The following is a 15,673-nucleotide window of genomic DNA, read 5'->3' on the forward strand; positions in this document are numbered from 1 at the left end:
TCCTACTAATGTGAATTAGGGTAATACTTAAAAGTTATACCTGATTTTGGACTTTTAAAGACTCCAATGTGGTGCTAGTTATGCACAAAACATAGCACAACTATACACTGAATGCATCATTCATACTTACTTCTTCCTACAACATATACTCCAAATTCAATATTTGACATAAACAATGAAAGAGAATTTAAAAAATGTCATGCATAAAAACATGCACTAAGCTGTAACATCATTCAGTAGGCTTGTAAGCATGTACCAGAATGTCTCACTGGAGCCATGTTGTTGTGTGCAGTGGACTGTTGTTTCATTTGAGCCAGCAGTGAAACCTACCCAGTATCTGTGCAATAAAGCATGGCCATAATCACTGTCACATACATCACAGGAGGCGAAGTGACAACTCTGGTTTCACAACCCCTCAACAAAACTAATTCTAAACATACAGTCACTATCCACAAAAGGAAAACGCTTTAAATATTGTTTAAAAAATAGCTAACTAATAAGCCATACAAAAAATAAAATGATTAAAAAGTAGTAATTTAATAAAAAAAGGCTGCGATAACCTCTTCTCCAACTAGGCATGGGAATCCTCTTTCCTCTTTATTATTTCCTTTATATTTAGAGCCACTAGCAGAGAAAATACGGGGTGAGCGTCCTTGTTCTACTCTACCTACTTAACTGAGTAAATTACTTGAAACTTCAGCAAGGCATCCTTATTTCTTCCACAGGGAGGGTATCAGAGAGAGAGAGAGAGAGAGAGAGTGAGTCTCCTAGATCTGCTAGCTAAAAGGATTTTATCTGGACTAATTCTTTGTACTCTGTTTCTTTCCAAACTGGGGGAGGCCTTAACTGATATGTCTCTCTGACAAGACTTCAGCTCGCTCTTTGCTCAAGTCTGCTTCTCAGGTAGCTAGATATTCAGTTAAGTGTAGCTAGGATGATGCTGATGCTTCAAGGGCTGTGACAGGGTTAGTCCTGCAGAGGCATTTCTGGATTGTGCTTTAATCTCTTATAAAGAATATCAAGGCTAAGTTGTCTGGATACTCAAAATTTGGCTCTGCAGCTGCAGACCTCTAAGGTGTTACAGGTCAAGGGTAAGGTTATGCAAGACCTGAAGCAGATTTTCCTTTCCCTTGTTCCTAAATACCAGAGAGATTATCCTTACAAAGAAGGTACTTTTGTGCAAATACATAAAAGGTCTGTCCAGAGAAACCCAATCATGACTCTAAAGGCAGAAGTCTTCCTTTCTTGATAAACCTGCTTCCATGTGACTACCACTTTCTTCATCCCATCCAGATTCCTCTCTGTCTCAAAGACTGCCTCTGTCTTTTCCCATTGGCAGAGAATTACAGTAGACAAGTGGATTCTGTCTGTAGTTCATGGGGGCTTCCTAATGGTGGTGAAGTCCCTTTCTCCCTTTTCAGGTATTCCTCAGCCTCCTCATTCCCACTTGCCTCAGTTTCCAACAATGTGTTTCCATTCAATGTGGTCTGTTTCTGGCAACTGTGTAGCCAATTTCTCATTGGCATAAAGGAAAGGGTTTCTATTCCAGTATGTTTCTAATTCCCAGAAATGAGGGTCCTTGGAGATCTATCTTACATCTTTTCTTTCTCAATACTTTTCTGAAAATTTCCACATTCAGAATGTTAACGCTGTAGCACTGCTTCTGCCTCAAGCTTTTCTGGTTTCTCTAGAAGGATGCTTATCTCCATATTTCTATTCATCCTCTTTTCAGGAATTTTTTACACTTCTCTGTACCTTCCTCACATTATCAGTTCTATACTATTTGTTTCTTCTATACCCTAAAGGAATTTACTAAATGACTAGCCCTTGTCAACCTAGATGAATGGCTGGATGACTGCATATTCACTCCTGTGATGGTGCCCATCTGCCTCCTGGACAGAGGAAGTCTGTGTTAACTGCCATAGACCCTTACCTCTGTGAACTTCACTCACCTGACCACCGACAACTGAGGCAACTCGGGATAAATATGGCTAGGCTTTTTATTTCTGTATAGCTTTTAGCCTAGTAACCTCCTATGAACCCATGAACCTGTCATAACCTTTTGTAGACTTTGTGACATCCAGATATTTCCTTATCTGGGTGATCTTCTCATTCAAGTTCCATCTCAGCAGAATTTCCTGCAGGAATTGGAGTTCCCAGTGCTCCTCCTTTGAATTGTAGGCTTCACTTTAACACTTAAAAGTCAGTCCTGACACCTTGTAAAGGTCAGGTTTTCTTGGATTGCAGAATTCAGACTCTTACTATGACTACATGTCTTCCTCCCCGTAAGGTCCTCTGACTCTTTCTTTCAGTACTTTCTTTCTTTGCAAGAGATCACGGCAAGAGAGTTCCTAAGAGACCTGAAGTTCATAGCATCCACTATCCCTATGGGTCCATTTGCCAGACTCCATATGATGAGATTCTGCTAGTATCTGAAGGCAATTTGGCTTCAGCATTGTCATCCTGTGGACTTTCAGATTCTTCTGATCTTGCCTAAGGAAGGAATTTCTTTGGTGGATCAGCCAGATATCTGTAAACCTAGGCCTTCCCGTTCTGGTTCCTCCTCCCTCTCAGGAGCTGTATACAGATGCTTCAGACTTCATATGGGGGGGCTTGTTCCAAAAATATCAGGGTCCAGGGAGTTTGGTCTCCTTGGGAGGTGACTGAGCACATCATTGTCAAGGAAAGGAAGGCTTTGATCTTGACTCTGTAGGTCCGGCATTACTTTCTTGTCACCAGAAACACTCAGAATCTTTACAGACAGTACCACTGTTATGTAGTACATAACCAAGCAAGGGAAGACCACCTTTGCAGACTAGCCCTCATTACATTACTTTGTGATTCACCACCAGGTGGTTCTTCGGGCAGATTATAATCCCCTCAGAAAAGAATGTGGTGGTAGGCACTTTGAGCAGTTCCAGGACAGATCCTCACAAGTGTGTGTTGCACAGAGGGGTTTTCCTGGACATTATTCATTGATGGGGGAACCCTTCAGGTTGATCTATTTGCCTCCCCTCAGAACAGACAAATCTGCAAGTTCTGTTCCAGAATGCCAAGTCCTCTGGCTTGGAAACTGAATGCCTTGTCATTCTGTTGGAGAAGGGTGTGCCCGCATGCATTTCCCCCTCTTCGTCTTTTGCCAAAGGTCCTTCAAAATTATGTTGGATAGAAACAAAATCTTATTGGTGACTCCCTTTTTTGGCCCAGACAGCATTGGTTTCCCCTTCTTTTTCACATGGAAAGTGGCAATCATCACAAGTAAGGTTACAAGATGGGTCTTCTCATTCATTAGTTCACTCTCATTTATCCTCATCTTCTCACCGTTTAGTTGATTTTCTGGATGAAAGGGTTTTGGTTTCTTTCCAGAACCATTTTTCTGAGGACGAACTTTGGGTTTTACAGGAGGCAAGAAAACCCACTACAAGAAAATCTTATGTAACTAAGTGGAAGAGATTTTCTTCTTGGTGTCACAGCAATGAACAAGATAATCTTTCTGTGGGAATTCCTACTGTTTTTTCTTATCTGCATGAGTTGCTCAGTTCTGGTCTGACATATTATTCTGTTAAAGCCATATTATTCTGTCAGCTGTCTCCTCATTGCCTACCAATGGATTCAGCATTTTCTTCCACATTTAAAGTCAGTTTCTAAAAGGGTGTCATAGGTTCATAGGTAGGTACTAGGCTATCGACCCAAGAGCCTAAGTAAACCTATCCAACAAGGTTCCCTGGCTTATGCCACCCAAGAAAGTTAATTTCCTGTGACCCTGTCAGACAGAGCCACAGAAATAATCCCAGGGGTGTATTTCCTATTTCCCATCCACTCGTCAAGATTTTTCTTGAAGAGTGCTAGTGAGGAACTTTGCTTGACATAGATGGGTAGCTTGTTCCAGAGTATAGGAAGTCTCTGGGACAGGAATCTATCCCTCCAGCATGTCCTGTTTATTGTGGTGACAAGGTTTAGGTCCCTAGAGCATATAGCTCAGAGGGATTGGGATTTCTTTAGGTGCAGCATGTCCAACAGCTCTGGGTTTAACATAGCTTTATATGTTAGGCAGAGATCTCCTCGGAGTAGGCGATATGCTACAGAGTAAAGCTGGAGTTTTTTGAGACGGTCAGTGTAGGGCATCTGTTTTAGGCCAGTAATCCTCTTTGTGAGGTACTGCTGTGGCCTTTCCAACTGCTGCAGATGTCTTGTGAGGTACATTCCAAAAGGGGCATTGTACTCTGTAATGGGTCTAATAATTGCCGAGTAGAGGGGAACAATGACCTCTTTTTTCCTGGATGAGAACCCTTTTGTGATGAGGTGTGCCACATAGAAGGATTTTCTGACTACTATGGCAATGTGATTATCAAAGGAGAGACTACTGTCCACCTGAGTCCCAAGGTCTGTTATCACACATTTGGCATTAAGTAAACTGCCATTTATGTGGTAGTTCATGGGTACAGAGTTTTTACCAAAGGGGATGACAATGCACTTTTTGGCATTGAGCTTTAGGCCATGCGTCTGACACCAGGCATCTGTCTCAGTGAGGCCCTTCTGTAGGATGTCCACATCATTTGGGGACTCGACTATGGCTCCTAGTTTGCAGTCATCTGTGAACTTCATTAGCCAGAGGCCTTCTGTGTTAGCCTGTACTTCAGAAAAGTAGATACCAAACAGGAGAGGTGCCAGGACTGAACCCTGTGGTACTCCACTTGTCACTAGTTTGAAGTCAGATTTGGAGTCTGCAACTTTTACAGTGTGGGTTCTGTCAGTGAGCCAGTTGCTAACCCATCTTGTGACATAGGGATTTATACCTAGTTTAGTGAGTTTAGCTATAATTCCAGAATGGAGGATGGTGCCAAAAGCCTTGGTGAGGTCAAGATAGGCTGTGTGAACCACCTTACCCTCGTCTACGGCTTTGATGACTGCCTCAAAGAAGTCGATCAGGTTCAGAAGGCATGATCTGCCTTTCACAAGCCTGAACTGGGTGGGGTCCAGAGTTTGGAGGATGTCCATCATGCTATGCTGCTGCAGTCATCACACTTGGGTTATCCTGCTGTCAGGAGGGTCCCGCAGTTGGCCTGAATTCCAAAGCCTTGGTCCGGCGTCGGTTGTCATTGCTTCTTCCCTGATGTCAGTGCGGCAGGGGTATAAAAGAGGCAGCCAACGCCATTTTCTTCTGTCTTTCTTGCCGCATGGTGCCCGAAGCAGAAGCAGTTCGCAAGTGCCAGTCGGCCAGCTCCTGAGATTTTCGAACAGAATTTCAGCCGAAGTCTTCTATAAAGCTGAGTACCCCATTGGGGAAACTTTTCTTGCCTCATACCAATGTCAGACAAAGTTAATAACTGTATTTCTTGTGGGAAGCAAATACCTCATAAGGATTTTCATTCTTATTGTATTCCTTGCCTAGGCCCAGACCACGATGTTTCTGGTTGTCGGTTTTGCGCTAGGTTCAATAAACACACTATTAAGCGTCGGGCTGATACCTCCCAACATTATTTTGGCAGAAAATTCAACTACATTATGTCGTCAGAACCTCCGACAACTGCTATGTTTAAAAAACACAAGGACAAAGACCGGCAGCCTAGACCTAGACCAGATACCGAGGTCTCGGTTAGGCCTGCCGCCGGATCTTTGGTATTCAGTGAGGCGCCTACGCAGCCCCTGACTACTGCAGATTTAGAAAATACGACTACCTCTCAGTCAGAATCTACTGGGCCACTGGAGCTGGTTCCTCCTCAACTCGCAGATGCCAGCCCTGACGGCGATCCGGAGACTATGGACAGGCCTTCGGTTTCAGAAGGCGTCTTTAAACCGACGACTCTCTCCGTTAATTCATACGCTAAGCTTCCAAAGGTTAAGAAACCGGGTCCACAGACTCCCACACGGGCCCCTATGCCTAAAAAACAGATGCTCAAAATGGCGGAGGACCTGATTACCCTTATCAGAGGATCTCAGCCCCCTCCTGACAAAAGGCCTAGACTGGAGGAAGATTTACCTCCTTCTGACCAGGAATACATTTCCTCAGCAGACTCTGAGGAACAGGATTACCCTTTCCCTCTCTATGAAGACTCAGATGCTGAGGAGTCTATTTCCTCTGTTTCCCCCCTGAAGACTTCTCTTTTGGGGAAACCCTGCACACCATGAGAGAGCATTTCCACTGGGAAGAACAAGATTACTCTGACTCCAAGAAAAGACTCTGTGAGCTTCTTCTTCTACCTCAGCATAAACCCCTAGCCATTCCTCCTGTTTTAGACATTCTGGATGATGTCTACACTGAATCCAGTCTAAATCCAGATTCCCTACCTCCAGCACCACCTAAACCAGACAGATACTATCGAGTCCCTGACTCTCACAAGTTTTTATATAAAAGCCCTGCTGCACACCCAGAAACCATTTCCCAGGGTCCCAAAGGGGTTAAGGCCTCTACTGCTAAGAATCCACTCCCTGCGGAAAGAGATTTCAGGGCATTAGAAAGATGGGGGAAAAAAGTGTATACTTCTGCCACTTTGGCCATGAGGGCATTAAACTGTCAATTCCACATGATTAAATACCAGCAGTACTTGCTTACTCAGTTAAAACAGAAAATGATCCCTCAAACAGATCAACTAGATTTCAAAGGGATGCAAGATTTGTTGCATGCAGCAGAACAAGTAGGAAAACATACCGTGCAGTGTGGTTTTGATTCTTTGGAGGCCTCATGTAGAACAGCAGTCACAGGGCCTGTAATACATAGACATGCTTGGCTAAAAGAGCAGACCTTACCAGAACATGTCAAAGCAAAGTTACTGGATGCTCCACTGCAAAAGGATGCATTATTTGGTGTCAAAGCAGAGGAAGTTTTAAAGAAGATGGAAGAAAAGGCAAAATCAATGCAAACAGTTAAAGATTTTTTACAGGTACAACCTCCTTGTTTCAGCAGAAACTGGCCATCAAAAAACTGGTCCTTTCCTGCTTCAGACAGACCCCAAAGGGGCAGGTACAGATGCCCTAGGGGCAGAGGCCAGCCACAAGGTACCTTCAGGCCTAGACAATGGCAAACAACAAATCAAAGAGGGGGAGACGACAGATCTCAACCCTTCAGAAAACAAACTCAATGACTTTCCTCTTTGCCTGCCAAGCAAAATTGCCCAGACTAAACCTCTAGGAGGAAAACTGGCTCTTTTCCCACAAAATTGGCACATCATAACAAAGGACAAATGGGTTCTGGATATTATTACCCGAGGCTACAGATTTCATTTTCACACTTTACCACGGATGAGAGGCATGCCAAATCTGCCAACAAACCAATGGGCAGAGGCAAAAAAACAAATTTCAGCTCTCATGAACATGCAAGCAATTCAAAAGGTACTTGCAAAAGAGCAAGGTCTAGGATTTTACTCAAGACTGTTTCTAGTACCAAGAAAGGACAAAGCCTGGAGACCCATCTTAGACCTTTCAATTCTAAACACGTACCAGGACATTCCAAAATTCAAAATGCTCACACTACAGCAGCTTCTTTCCATGCTGGGCAAGGAGTCTTGGCTGGTAACGTTGGACCTCCAAGAGGCATACCTGCATGTCCCTATCAGACAAGATTGCAGAAGATACCTCAGATTTTTGGCAGACACAATGCATTATCAATCCTCTGCATTGCCCTTTGGCTTATCTACTGCGCCCAGAGTATTCACGAAATGCCTGGCATCAGTAATTGCATACTGCAGACAGCGAGGAATACAAATTTATCCATATCTGGATGACTGCCTGATCCAAGCGGACAGCAAAGACATCCTACTACAGCATCTAGCATTTGTAACAAAGTTGCTAAGTTGCCTAGGGCACACAGTAAACAAAAAGAAGTCAAAACTAATACCCTCACAAGAAATAATTTTCCTGGGTGCCAGCTTGAATACAACGGCCCAGATGGCTTACCTCACGCCAGACAAGCAAAAACAACTGGCTCAGTACTTCAAAAAGATGGCAACTTCTACCCAGCTCACTGCAAGGAAATTTCTGCAGGCATTGGGGTACATGGCATCCTGCATTCAACTAATTGCATATGCAAGGCTGCATATGAGAAAACTACAATGGTACCTAAAAAGTGTATGGTCCCAACACAGACACAGCCTTGAAGCAAGTATAACTCTCATTCCCTGCCTTCAAAAGAGTTTCTATGGTGGGCTCAAGCATGCCAAGCAAACAAGGGCCTTCCTTTTGTCTCACCTCCAGCAAACCAAACCTTGACAACAGATTCATCAGACTACGCCTGGGGTGCACACATGGCAGGACAATGCATACAGGGCAAATGGTCTGCAAACCAAAGGCAACTACACATCAATCAAAAGGAGATGCTAGCTGTAAAAAATGCACTAACAGCCTTCAAGGACCTCTTGCATCCAGGACAACTTCTAATAAGGATGGACAACACCACAGTTATGTGGTACATAAACAAACAAGGAGGAACGCACTCCTACCCACTATGCAGACAGGCAATGGACTTGTGGAACACAGCATTAACTTACCAAGTACAACTGCAAGCACAATTCCTGCCAGGAAAAGAAAACATTTTGGCAGACAAATTAAGCAGAAATTTGACAGACCCTCATGAGCGGAGACTACACCCACAAGTATTCTCAATGATAACTCAAAGGTGGGGACCACCAGACATAGATCTGTTTGCCTCAACCAACAATTGCCAGCTACAAAAATTTTGCACAAGGACTTATCATCCCCTGGCCTGGAAAGTGGATGCCCTATCATTCAGTTGGACAGCATTGTCAGTCTATGCCTTCCCACCTCTGCCTCTACTGACCCAGGTATTACTGAAAGCCAGATCAGAGAGACCACAAATGATCCTCATTGCTCCGGACTGGCAACGTCAACACTGGTACCCACTACTACGAAACTTGACTCGCAGCCCTCCATGGATCTTGCCTCAATTCCCTCTGCTGTTAACCCAACAAAACTCTCAGATCCTTCACAGTCAACTTAGGATCTTAAATCTAGCTGCATGGAAAATACCTTAAATTATCAAACAACACTTCTCTCAAAGGACGTCCAGAATGTCATTTTGGAGGCCAGGAGGCCCAGCACCAGAAAAACTTACTCAGACAAATGGAAAAGATTTTGTGTATGGAGCCAGGCCAGAAGCCTAAATCCTGGCATCCCAAATATTCCGCACATACTCCAATATCTAACTGAGATGCTACACAAAGGCCTTTCTTTCTCATCCATAAAGATCCATGCTTCAGCCATTTCAGCTCAATATGATACAGTTCCTCCCATTTTCTCTCATCCTTTGCTAAGGCAGTTTCTCAGAGGGGCAAAAAATATAAGACCCCCCAGAAAACCACCAACTCCAACTTGGGATCTAAATTTTGTTCTGGAAAAGTTAACACTTCCTCCTTTCGAACCAGCCTTTTCAGCAGAGCTTCAATATTTGTCATGGAAGACAGCCATGCTGCTAGCTATCACCTCAGCATGCAGAGTGTCAGAACTGCAGGCACTTATGGCAGTGGAACCTTTCATAATTTTCCATCAGGACAGAGTATCTTTACGCACCAACCCTTCCTTCATGCCAAAGGTAGTATCCAGTGTGGCTCTCAATCAGACCATACACTTGCCCACCTTTTATCCAAACCCACAGAATAAAGGAGAAAGACTCCTTCACTCTTTGGACATTCACAGACAGTTACATTACTATTTGGACAAGACAAAGGCCTTCAGAAAATCTGACCAACTCCCTGTATCCTATGCACCAGGCTCTGAAGGAGAGGCTATTTCAAAACAGACCATCTCCAAACGGATAGCACATTGCATCCGCTTTTGCTACTCACACCATGGGAAAGCAGTGCCTGCTAGTATTAGGTCTCACTATACCAGGGCTACAGCAACCTCAGCAGCCTTCCTCCGAGGAGTCCCAACAAAGGACATTCTGGAGGCAGCTACCTGGAGTTCAGTGCACACCTTCACCAAGCATTACCACCTTCCTCTATACTCAAAAACCAGAGCTGGGTTTGCCACTGCAGTTCTGCAGGGCATCTTAGCTGCACCTAACCCAGTTTAGCTCTTACCACCCAACCATAACTTTGGGACTCTACCCAAGTGTAATGACAGCAGCAGCATAGCACGATGAACATAGTACAGTTTTGTACCTACCATAAATGTAGATGTTTGAGTGGTTATGCTGCTGCAGTCCAGGTTACCCTTCCTCCATCCCCTCTACCTAACAAGGCTTTTCTTATACCTCCATGTACTTCAACCTTTGGGATGCATGTCTGTATGGTGTATTTGCTTACAACTAGTACCATTGTTTTGCACTAAGGTATGTTTTGCAAGCTTCTTATTTTGCCTTCTTAGTTTGGGGCACCTAACATCTGGGGCAAGAAAAACTGAAGAAAATGGCATTGGCTGCCTCTTTTATACCCCTGCCGCACTGACATCAGGGAAGAAGCGATGACAACCGATGCCGGACCAAGGCTTTGGAATTCAGGCCGACTGCGGGACTGCCTGACGGCAGGATAACCCAAGTGTGATGACTGCAGCCGCATAACCACTCGAACATCTACATTTATGGTAGGTACAAAACTGTACTTTACCAATGTCTTTGTTTATGAGTTCCATGATGATACGTTCCATGGTCTTGCAGACCAGGCTCATCAGGCTAATAGGGCGATAGTTCCCAGGATCATTGGTGGCTCCCCCTTTGTGGAGTGGGATAACTGTTGCTGTGTGCCATTCAGTGGGCACAAAGACTGACGTGAGACTATGATTGAACATGGTGCTTAGGTTGGGAGCCAGTTCGTTCTGAAGTTCGTGTAAAACGCAGCCTGGGATGTTGTCCGGTCCCATGGATGCTTTGTTTTTGGTTTTAGAGAGTGCAGCTTTTACCTGCATAGATATGATTACAGGGACTCTGCATTCTTCCTGTATAGATATGGGCCATTTAGGGGTGAGAGGGGGGTAAAGTTAGCACTGAACCTATCTGCCAGGATGCTAGCAATATCAGTTGGTTCTGTAATTTTCATGCCATTGTGCTGTAACTCAGAGCAGATTTGGGTGTAGCCATAGCGATTCTTCACATAGCTATAGAATGCATTGTGTTTGCCCTTAGAATCAGTGGCAATTTTTGTTTTCATAGCTAGCTTTGGAAGATCTTATATGGGATCTCAGCTTCTTACTGAGGCTGACCAGGGAGCTCCTCCACTCATGGGATTTTACTCTCTTTTGCAACAGTTTATTCCTTCTGTTGCAGAGTTTGTTTATGGCAGGGGACCAGCAGATTGGCTTCCTTTTTTGGAGGATAGCGTCTTGGTTCTGTTTGGGATGGCACGATCCATGCACTCGTGTAAGTGCTTATAGAGTGCATTTGTGTAGGATTCATCAGATGTAACTGTATTGTCCATCTGCATGGGTGTCATGAAGTTTGCCACTTTTGTCTTAAGATCCATGAAGTTGGCTTTGGAGAAATTTCTTCCATGGTTTCCTTAGTGGTGGGTGGGGGTGGGATGTGGATATCTAGGGTGATTAGCTTATGGTCGGATCTGACCAATAAGGAGTTGACCGGTTGTGGAGCAACGATCACTCATATCGGTAATGACTAGGTCTAGGATATTGTTGTCCCTGGTGGGGGTGTGGATAAGCTGATCCAGGGCATTGGAATTTATGAATTCCAGAAAACGTTGAGAAAAGCAATTGGGACATGAGTAGTTTTCCCAGTTAATGTAGTTGAAATCACCCATTATTAGGGTGTTTGGTTGAACCCTAATATTTTCCAGTATATCAAGAAAAGAGGAGTGGGAATCCTGGAGCATGGTGGGGGATCTGTAGCAAGCTACAATTTGGATTGCAGTTTTGCCCACAGTCAGTTGCACTTGGATAACCTCGGATGCATTATGCTGCACAACTAACCTGGAGGTTTGGATATCCTTAAAGAATATGGGCACACCTCCGCCTTTGGTGTTCTGGTCCAGGTTAGATGGCTGAAAAGTGTGGTATGAGTTATAGCCTGGTAATACATGGGTGGTCTCTAGAGCCTTGACCCAGGTCTCAGTCACTGCACAGATATCGATGTTCCCCATTTTAAGGAGTGCCTTGAGTGATTGCATTTTGAGATTTAGACTTCTAGTATTGAGTAGCATTACCCTCAGTTTTTGCTTGCCTGTTCCTGTTATGGTGGTGAATTTGTCATTTGAACCTTGCCTAAAAAGGCACTATAGGGGCGGCAAGAGCCTTAGTCAGTATCCAGAATCCCAGGGGTGACAGGTGCAGGCCATCTCTGGCAAAGAATTGTGGTTTGTCGACCATGTCGTCCCAGGCAGACAGACACTAGATCCCCTTAGAATGACATCATAAGCTTAGCCAATTGTTGAAGTCAATCATTTTGTCCTTGTACTGCGGTATCATTCTGGGTGATGGCAGGATGCTACTCAGTGCTAGGGTCATACCTGCCTGGGCTACAGGATCGGAGAGCTCTTCCATGTCTCTTTTCATGTAGTCCAGGGAGGTACATCTCAGGTCGTTCACACCAACATGGACAATGACTTAGTCATATTTGTACTTGTTGTGGAGTGACCTGAGTGTGTGAGTTATGTGGCGGATCCTGGCACCTGACAGACAGCTGACAGTAACCTTCTCCTTGTTTAGCCTGGTGAGTGGGACATCAGTGTGCCTGACTATAGAGTCACCTATGACTAGCGTGTTGGGTACATTGTATTGCCTTATGGGCTGTGGTTTATTGGCACACTGAGTCTGTGGGCTATGTGTCATTTGGGTTATGTTGGGGGGGTGGATGTTGCTTTGCTTGCGTTTCTAATTTGGAGGTCTCTGTTGCTTGAGCAGATTATTATTGAGTGCCTCTGCGAATGTTTTTGTGTTTCTATGTGTGGATTTAGGTGGTGTAGGTTTAGTGGGACTATGTGATGAGTGTGGTGTGGTGCAGGTGTTTACCTTCTCCTCTTGACTGTCAAGTTCAGTCTTGGTTGGAGACAGCTTTATCTCCAGTTTGGTTAGATAAGTGCATCTCTCACAGGTTGTGGTGTTGGGTGGTAGGAGGAGAGGGTTGTCTGTGTACTTGAGGCAATTGCAACATTGCCTCAAGATGCCCAGATTTATCAGATAGACAGGAGAGAACACTGGGAGCTGACCCTTGGACATGCCTGAATAAAAAACTACTTTCCTCTAGACAAGTGAGGGAAGTGAGTATAAGAGCTGTTTTTTTCTCTAAGCATGTGAGGAAAGTAAGTACAAAAAAATTTCCTCTAGGTAAAGAGGAAGGTTGAGTGCTGTAGTAATTTGTAGCTTGTTTAATGCTAACAAGTTTTAAACAAGTGCTGACCAGGAATAAGCAAATTCAAGTGCTAAAACTAAGAGTCTGTACATGGATATCATGGTAGATTGGCTACCTAGTGCTTACCACTCCCACTGATATGCTATGATATGCAAGAATGCTTCCCTCCAACACAGAAAGGCTTGGGGGGCTCAGAAGCTTACAAACAGTCCTGGATACAACAAATATGTATCTGGGCTAGACTACTTACAGGAAAGGTGGGAAATAAGCACAAATGCAGGCTTTTAAACCAGAAAGTTGAAAGAGATGGAAAAACTGCCCAAACGGCCAATAAACTACAATTTCTGGGCCAGAAACCACTCTTGTGGTAGATAGGATACCTAGTGCTTACCACTCCCACTGATATGCTAGAAGGCTTCTCTCCAACACAGAAAGGCTTGGGGAGCTCAGGAGCTTAAAAGCAGTCCTGGATACAGCAACTCTGTATCTGGACTAGACTAGTTACAGGAAAGGTGGGAAATGAGTGCAAACACGGGCTTTTAAACCAGAAGGTTGAAAGAGATGGAAAAACTGCCCAAACGGCCAATAAACTACAATTTCTGGGCCAGAAACCTCTCCCACTGATAAGCTAGAAAGCTTCCCTCCAACACAGAAAGGCTTGGGGGGCCCAAAAGCTTACAAACAGTCCTTCATATTTTCTCCAAGAAGCCCATTCTTCCTGCTTGGGACCTGATCTGTGTTCTTGAAAAGCTTTTGAGCCAGCAGCAACTTCCACTTTGAAACTGTGTACCTGGAAAACTGTCTTTTTGATGGTGCTGACATCTTCCAAAACAGTCTCTGAACTTAAGGCTCTTATGACTATTCCTCCTTTTATAGTTTTCCACAGAGAAACAATTCTACATTTATGCCTAAGGTTGTCAGTGATGTCTTTTAATCAAACTATTCATGTTCTCACCTTTTACCTTCTCCACAAAGTACAAGTGAGAGGATTCTCCATTGTTTGGATTTGCATAGACAATTCAGCTCATATATTACCTGGATAAGACTAAAGATGTTTGAAATTTTCCGTAACATTTTCTTTCTTTTCAGGCCAAGAAATTGGGTTTGGCAGTTTCCAAGCAAACCACTTCTTGGATTTCTAAAGCCATTTCATTTTGTTTCTCTTTTCATTGAAAATAGCTTCCTACTTCTGCTTGAGCTCATTCTGCTAGGCCTGTTGCCTCTTCTGGAGACTTCCTTTAAAGGTCTTGATGCTAGATCCATTTTAGAAGCTGCTATGTGGTGTTCTGTGCATACTTTATTAAGCACTATAAGTTAGATGTGTTTTCAAGGGCCAGAGCAGGTTTTGCTAGGTCCATCATCCATGTTTTCCTCTTCCATTCTCCCATTCTGTACAGTAGCTTTAGTACTCTCTCTATAGTAAGGTATACTGCAACAGTGATAAGTAGGACATCTACTGTTATGGTAAATTTTTACACAACTGTACTTTCTAGAGGCAGATACCTAGTCTTTGATCTGTACATACTTTAAACACTATGGACTGGGCTTTGTTTTTAGAGCAAGAGCTGGGTTTGTTAGTGACATTCTGTAAGGGTAGTTGCAGTCCAACCCATCTCTACCCAAAGAATTCATCTACCTCCTACTCTTTGTGAGCTGTGGAAATGTTTCCAGTAGGAAGTACTACTGAAGCAGTGACCTATACGAAGAAGATGGTACAGTTGTGTAAGAAGGTCACTGTTGCAGTCCTGTTTCCTTCCCACCATCCTGCTTAGGCATCCAATATCTGGGGCGAGTTACCCTATATCTGTGCAACTATCCTTTTCCCTCCTACCCTATCAAGGCCCTCAGCCTGCTTAAATCTGTAGAGATTTGGGGAACCCTTTTTGTCTTAAGTCCCTTGCCTAGATACTGTCAGGGAACATTCCTCCTAAGGATCTGTAGAAGTAGGAAGTGGAACAGATAGTGTGGATATCCTTCTGGGATCTTGGATAAGAAAGCTGTGAAATAACAACAGACTGATGCCTGCTTTATACAGGGTATGTATAAGGGTCAGATGTCTACCCTTCAGGGGGAGCTTTAGAAGTCAGGCTGGATGTTCGACTTTCTGCAGATGAAGTTCAAGTAGCAAGTATTACTTCAACAGTGATATACTAAAACATATGTTATTTATATAAAAACAAGCAGAAATTGATAATGGGTTCCAAACAAGAAGTTAGTGCTTAAAAACTTAAAAATGTATGTATGTATGTATGTATTTTTTATCAAGGACCTATGCAGATAACCTTTCCAGTCAGTTCACTAAATACATTTTTATACTACCCCTTAGATTATTAAAATGCCATAACAGTTTAAGAAAAGTATTTATCTCATAACAGTGGGAAAAAGATGGATATGAATTACAAAATTAAAATTCCGTTGCAGCCA

At 43.7% G+C, this 15,673-nt stretch overlaps 1 protein-coding gene across 1 annotated transcript in view; it reads left to right on the plus strand.

The window, feature by feature from the left end:
* FAT4 (FAT atypical cadherin 4) overlaps positions 1 to 15,673 on the plus strand; it is an 893,394-nt gene that overhangs the window by 469,780 nt on the left and 407,941 nt on the right. The window lies entirely within an intron of this gene.

This window comes from Protopterus annectens, chromosome 2.part0 (assembly GCF_019279795.1).
Source record: "Protopterus annectens isolate FY-2018-M chromosome 2.part0, PAN1.0, whole genome shotgun sequence".
In the NCBI taxonomy this organism is placed as follows: Eukaryota; Metazoa; Chordata; order Ceratodontiformes; family Protopteridae; genus Protopterus; species Protopterus annectens.